This window comes from Eptesicus fuscus, chromosome 2, assembly GCF_027574615.1.
Source record: "Eptesicus fuscus isolate TK198812 chromosome 2, DD_ASM_mEF_20220401, whole genome shotgun sequence".
NCBI lineage: Eukaryota > Metazoa > Chordata > Mammalia > Chiroptera > Vespertilionidae > Eptesicus > Eptesicus fuscus.
The window spans coordinates 83,150,599-83,157,474 of NC_072474.1; the positions used below are offsets into that span (position 1 = coordinate 83,150,599).

Sequence of the window (6,876 nt, forward strand, 5' to 3'; positions counted from 1 at the left end):
AGCATCAGCCCAAGGATGGGAGGGTCCTGGGTTTAAATCCAGTCAAGGGCACATACCTCAGTTGCAGGTTCAATCCTGGTTGGTGCATGTGCAGGAGGCAACCAATCCAATGTGTCTCTCTCGCATTGATGATTCCCTTTTTCTGTCTCTTCCCCTCCCCTCCACTCTTTCTAAAAATCAATGGGAAAATATCTTCAGGTGAGGATTGAAAGAAAGAAAGAGAAAAAAAGAAAAAGTATAAAAAATACAAAGCTGTAAAAATAGAAAGTAACAATCTGAGAGACCAAAGCTCCAAGTTCTTATGATTAAGCACTAAATGTATTTCTGTGCTTTCGTGCAGCGAAAGAAAACCAGGAAATCATGATAGATCATACATTCTTGTTCTGTGATTAAAGTAATTACTGTACTTGATTTCATTCACTGCTTGTGATAATTCTAGGATGTAGATTATTGTTGCCAATTATTTTTATTTATTTATTTTTTTTTAAATTTCTTTATTGATTAAGGTGTCACATATTTGTCCTCATCCCCCCATTCCCATCCCACCCCTCTCCCCACGCATGCCCCAACCCCTTGTTGAACTTAACCGTTGGATAGGCTCATATGCATGCACACAAGTCCTTTGGTTGAACTCTCCCCCTCCCCCCACCCTCCCCTATCCTCCCTCTGAGGCCCGATAGTCCGATCAATGCCTCCTTGCTTCTGGTTCTGTTCTTGTTCCTCAGTCTATGTTGTTCATCATTTCCCCTAGATGAGCGAGATCATATGTCACTAGATATATACTTATAAGAACTGAATGTGAGACGAGCAATAATAGTTATGCTGACAGTATTGTTGCCAATTATTAACCTCCAAAAGACCCCATGAAAAACTTATTGATCAAGCAAAGCTGCCTATTAGAATACTGCAGAAATAGCACTTGACAGAATCTTAGTGCTCAGAGGAGGATATTTATAGGGTTTTAGGCCCAAGTTGGATGACTTAATCAAGTCTGGCAAGGCAGGGAACTGTTTGGGAATGATCAGGGTTTATAATATAACTATAGAGGCTTGGTGCATGAAATCGTTCATGGGGCAGGAGGTTGTGTGTCCCTCAGCCCAGCCTGCACCCTGTCCAATCTGGGACCCCTTGAGGGATGTCTGACATCCCTCTCACAATCCAGGACTGCTGGCTCCCAACTGTTCGCCTGCCTGCCTGCCTGATTGCCCCTAACTGCTTCTGCCTGCAGTCTGATCAATGCCTAACTGCTCCCCTGCCAGCCTGATTGCCCCTAACTGCCCTCCCCTGCCGGCCTGGTCACCCCCTAACTGTCCTCCCCTGCAGGCCTGGTCCCCCTCAACTGTCCTCCCATGCAGGCCTGGGTCCCTCCCAACTGCCCTTCCCTGCAGGCCTAGTTGCCCCCAACTGCCCTCCACTGCTGGCCCGGTGACCCGTAACTGCCCTCCCCTACAGGCCTTATCACCCCAACTGCCCTCCCTTGCAGGCCTGATCCCTCCCAACTGCCCTCCCTTGCTGGCCTGATCGCCCACAACTGCCCTTCCTTGCCAGCCATCTTGTGTCCACATGGGGGCAGCCATCTTTGACCACATGGAGGCGGCCATCTTGTGTGTTGGAGTGATGGTCAATTTATGTATTACCTCTTTATTATATAGGATAGTGTAGGATTAATGAGCACAGCAAGGTGAAAATTTTTGAAACTAGTATAAGTAAACAAGTTATTCATTTCAATAATAAATTATTTTAGTTGATTCATAATGGTATCTCCTAGGGGCAAGAATTTCATAGAGCAAATAGCTAAGTGACTTTTATCTGATCCAGAATTGTTTAGCCCAGGGACAAGAAAGTAAGTTAGTTTTAGTTCTTGAGGCACATAATTTTAAGATACACATTAAATGATCAGATTAATGATTCATGGTACAAGAAAAGATACTCTAGTTATTACATATGATAATTATTAAAAGTACTAGAAATACTTTATCTTATATGTTTAAAGTACTAGAAAAGTTTATCTTATATGTTTATGCTAAAAAGGAAACAGAAGACAAAAATATTAGCATACTGTGATGATGTAAAAATATGTGATTCATAAAAAAACTACTAGAACTGATAAATAAATTCAGTAAAATACCAGGAAACAAAATAATTACCCAGAAATCAGTTGCATTTTTATACACCAAATAATGGACTATCAGAAAGGGAAACTACGAAAACAATCCCATTTACAATTGCATCAAACAACAACAACAACAAAACACCAAGGCCCGGCTGATGTGGCTCAGTGGTTGAGCATCAACCTATGAACCAGGAGGTCATGGTTCGATTCCTGGTCAGGGCACATGCCCAGGTTGCAGGCTTCATTCTCAATAGGGGGCGTGCAGGAGGCAGCTAATCAATGATTCTCTCTCATCATTGATGTTTCTATCTCCTTTTCCCTTTCTCTCTGAAATTAGTGAAAATATATTTAAAACAAGAACAAACCACCTAGGAATATATTTAACCAAGAATGTAAAAGCCCTATACTCAGAAAATTTTAAGATGCTGAAGAAAGAAATGAAATTTTTTATGATGGGCCCTTCTCTGTGGACCTCTCATAGTGTACCCATGCCAGAGTATATTGCATCCTTGAACCACTGACCAACCTCCTTACCTGTGGGTTGTGAGCACTGAAGGGGGTTATACAGTATAAAAAAGAAAGAAAGAAAGGAAGAAAGAAAGGAAGGAAGGGAAATTGGAGAAGATATAAATAAGTGGAAACATATATCATGTTAATAGATAGGAAGAATTAACATCATAAACCTACCCAAAGCAATCTATAGATTCAATGCAATTTCTATCAAGATGCCAATGGTGTATTTCACAAAACTAGAAGATATATTCCAAAAAATATGTGGAACCACAAAAGATCTCAAATAGCTATAGCAATCTGAGAAAGAAGAGCGAAGTTGGAGAAATCATGCTACCTGATATTAAACTACTATACTACAAGACCATAGTAATCAAAACAGCATGGTACTGGCATAAAAACAGACATATAGCCCTCACCAGTTTGGCTCAGTGGATAGAGCGTCAGCCTGCGGACTGAAGGGTCTCAGGTTCGATTCCGGTCAAGGGCATGTAACTTGGTTGCAGGCACATCCCCAGTAGAGGGTGTGCAGGAGGCAACTGATCAATGTTTCTCTCTCATCAATGTTTCTAACTCTCTATCCCTCCCCCCTCCTCTCCGTAAAAAAAAATCAATAAAATATATTTTAAAAAAAACACAGACATATAGATCAGTGGAACAGGATAGAGGGCTCAGAAACAAACCCATGCCTTATGGTCAATTAATATTTGACAAAGAAGTCAGGAACATACAAAGTGGTAAAGATAGTCTATTCACTAAATGGTGTTGGAAAAATTGGACAAATGTGTGCAAAAAAATGAAACTAGACCACCTTATTATACCACACACAAGACTAAACTCAAAATAGATTAAAGACTTAAAGTTAGACTTAGCACCATAAACATCCTAGAAGAAAACACAGGCAGTAAAATCTTGAACATTTCTTGTAGCAATATATTTTTTTTTGATATCTTGCCTCAAGCAAGGGAAACAAAAGAAATAAAAAACACATGGGACTATATTAAACTAAAAAGTTTTTGTACAGCAAAGGAAACCATCAATCAAATGAATAATCCACTGAATGAGAGAACACATTTGTTAATGATACCTTCGATAAGGGGTTAATATCCAAAACTTACAAAGAACTTGTAAGAGTCAACACCAGACATAGCCAGTTTGGCTTAGTGTATAGAGTGTCGGCCTGTGGACTGAAGGGTCATGGGTTCGATTCCAGTCAAGGGCACATGCCCAGGTTGTGGACTTGATCCCCAGTAGGAGGCGTGTAGGAGGCAGCCAATTGATGATTCTCTCTCACCATTGATATTTCTATCTCCCTCTCTCTTCCTCTCTGAAGTCAATAAAAATATATTTAAAAAAACAAACAAAAAACTTCAACACCAGAAAGACAAACAATCCAATTAAAAAACAGGCAAAGGACCTGAATAGACACTTCTCCAAAGAGGACATACAGATAGCCAATAGACATGTGAAAATATGCTCAACTTCCCTAATCAGTAGGGAAATGCAAATTAAAATCATAATGAGGTATCACCTCACAACTGTCAGGATTGCTATCATCAATATATCAACAAACAAGTGTTGGCAAGGATGTGGTGAAAAAAGAACGTTTGTGTATTGTTTGTGGGAATGCAGATTGATGCAGCCACTGTGGAAAGTAGCATGGTAGTACCTTAAAAAATTCAAAATGAAACTGCTTTATGACCCAGAGATTCCACTTCTGGGGCTATATCTGAAAAAACCTGAAAAACTGATTCGAATAGCCAAGATTTGGAAGCAGCCCATGTGTCCATAAATAGATGAGTAGATAAAAACTGTGGTACAGCCCTAACCGGTTTGGCTCAAGGGATAGAGCGTCGGCCTGTGGACTGAAAGGTCCCAGGTTTGATTCCGGTCAAGGGCATGTACCTTGGTTGCGGGCGCATCCCCAGTAGGAGGTGTACAGGAGGCAGCTGATCGATGTTTCTTTCTCATTGATGTTTCTAACTCTCTATCCCTCTCCCTTCCTCTTTGTAAAAAATCAATAAAATATATTTAAAAAAAACAAACAAACAAAAAACTGTGGTACATTTACACAATGGAATACTACTCAGCTGTAAAAAAAAAAGAAGAAAATCTTACCCTTTGTAACACCATGGATGGACCTAGAAAACATTATTCTAAGTGAAATAAGCCAGCCAGAGAAAGACAAGTACCATATGATTTTACTCATACATAGAATCTAATGAACAAAATAAATGAACAACAAAAAATTTTGTGAGCATGTGGGAGAAAATATGCTAAGAAAATAATTCTAGGATGACCCTGACCAGGTAGCTCAGTTGGTTAGTGTCCTCCCAATATGCCAAGGTTTCAGGTTGGATTCCCGGTCAGGGCACATACAAGAATCAAACAATGAATAAATAAATAAATAAACAAATAAATAAATAAATAAATAAATGGAACAACAAATCAATCTCTCCTCTCTCTAAAAATCAATTGAAAATAGTGTTCATTGATCAGAGGAAGTGGGACAGTCAGGTACTTCTACATACATGAGTTCATCTTGGTTTCACAACATCCGTGTATAATAAGTATTGATAAAGGTAATTTACATATTGAGACCCATAGAATGGAGACTGCCCCAGAGGCCTGGCCCATGTCATAAATCTAAACTGAAGTCAGCCTGCACTTACGGGAAACAGCTTACTGTTGAGGAAACATAACGTACACTATCATAAACCTCCAACTCAGCTTTAGCCTGCTTACCTTATCCTAGAAAACAGGACCTGCTGGTCTTTTTTTTTTTTTAAATATATTTTATTGATTTTTTACAGAGAGGAAGGGAGAGGGATAGAGAGCTAGAAACATCAATCAGCTGCCTCCTGCACACCCCCCACTGGGGATGTGCCCTCAACCAAGGTACATGCCCTTGACTGGAATCGAACCTGGGACCTTTCAGTCCGCAGGCTGACGCTCTATCCACTGAGCCAAACCGGTTTCGGCAGCACCTGCTGGTCTTATAGGGAGATCCCTGACCTCCTAGTCAATCGTACCCTGTTTCCCATTTGCCTCTTCGATTCTCTATAAGACTCATTCTTGCCCAAATCCCTTGGGAAGAGTGCTTCCCTGCTTGTTTAGGCACTTTACTCCCCCCAATCCATGGAGTCCACCCTCTTGAATAAAGGACATCAAATTCATCACTAAATTGCATTATTATTTTTGGCATTACAGCATGGACTCTGATTTTACAGAAGAGCCAAAGAGAGGTTATGTGTCTTGCCCCATGCAAGTACCATGGAGATCAGCAATTTGGAATGACCTGTGACTATGGCAATCCCTCCAAATACCACCCAGCTGGGTCTAGCAGGCGGGGAACCAAAGGGCGCTGTATAAGTCCGGGAGTCCCAGGAAGCTATGGGCCAGTTTCTTTTGTCAAATTTTCAAAGACCTTGCGTTTGTACCTATAACAGTTTTAAAGCATTGCTTCTTATAAAACTTTATCAACATTTTCAAACATAATCCAAGTAGAGAATAATGCAATGAATGCTATATATCTATCATTTAGTAAAGCATTGCATGTGTGTGTGTGTGTGATTTTAGAGAGAGAGAAAAGGAGAGGGAGAGAGAGAAACATCTACGTGAGAGAGAAACATAGATTGGCTGCCTCCTGCATGCCCCCTACTAGGGATAGAGCCAAAACCTGGGCATGTGCCCTGACAATGAATCAAACTGGCAACTTTTGCTACACAGGACGACGCTCAATCAACTGAGCCACATCGGCAAGGGGTAAAGCATGCTTTTTTTAAAATTAAAAAACCTGCCTCACATAAAGTGGTCTATGGGAAATGATGGAAAGAGACAGAAGGCACAACTGGTTTGTAGTCCTAGCCTTGCTATGACTAAGCTATGTAGCATTGAATAATTTATAGTGCCACCTGGGACTCAATTTCCCTGTTAACTGAGATATAAAACCTAGATGGAATTTCTGGGGACTTCCAGGTCTTATATTCCATACTTGGACTCTAAAGTTTAGTCACTCAGTCAACTTACACTCAACAAGATCCCATTATCTCCTGTTTTAATCTCCTTTTGTCCTTTCCTGTTCCTCTACATTCCATTCTTCTTCGCGTGGCCTTACAAATCCAACTTTCAGGGCAGTGTTCAAGCTGCTTCACCAGGCCTATGAGGAGGCGCCTACCTGGCTGAGGCCCTTCTTTCACCAACTGCACCAAACTGGCCATTTCCAGTCTCAGGCTCCCCCTGTGTGTTGTTCC

The 6,876-nt window shown here is 40.8% G+C and overlaps 1 non-coding gene across 1 annotated transcript; it reads left to right on the top strand.

Annotated features, from left to right (window-relative positions):
- The first annotated feature begins 2,547 nt into the window (after nt 1-2,547).
- Nucleotides 2,548-2,683, top strand: LOC129147358 (small nucleolar RNA SNORA42/SNORA80 family). The gene has a single exon (XR_008554738.1). It is a non-coding gene; the product is annotated as a small nucleolar RNA SNORA42/SNORA80 family (small nucleolar RNA).
- Nucleotides 2,684-6,876: the final 4,193 nt, after the last annotated feature.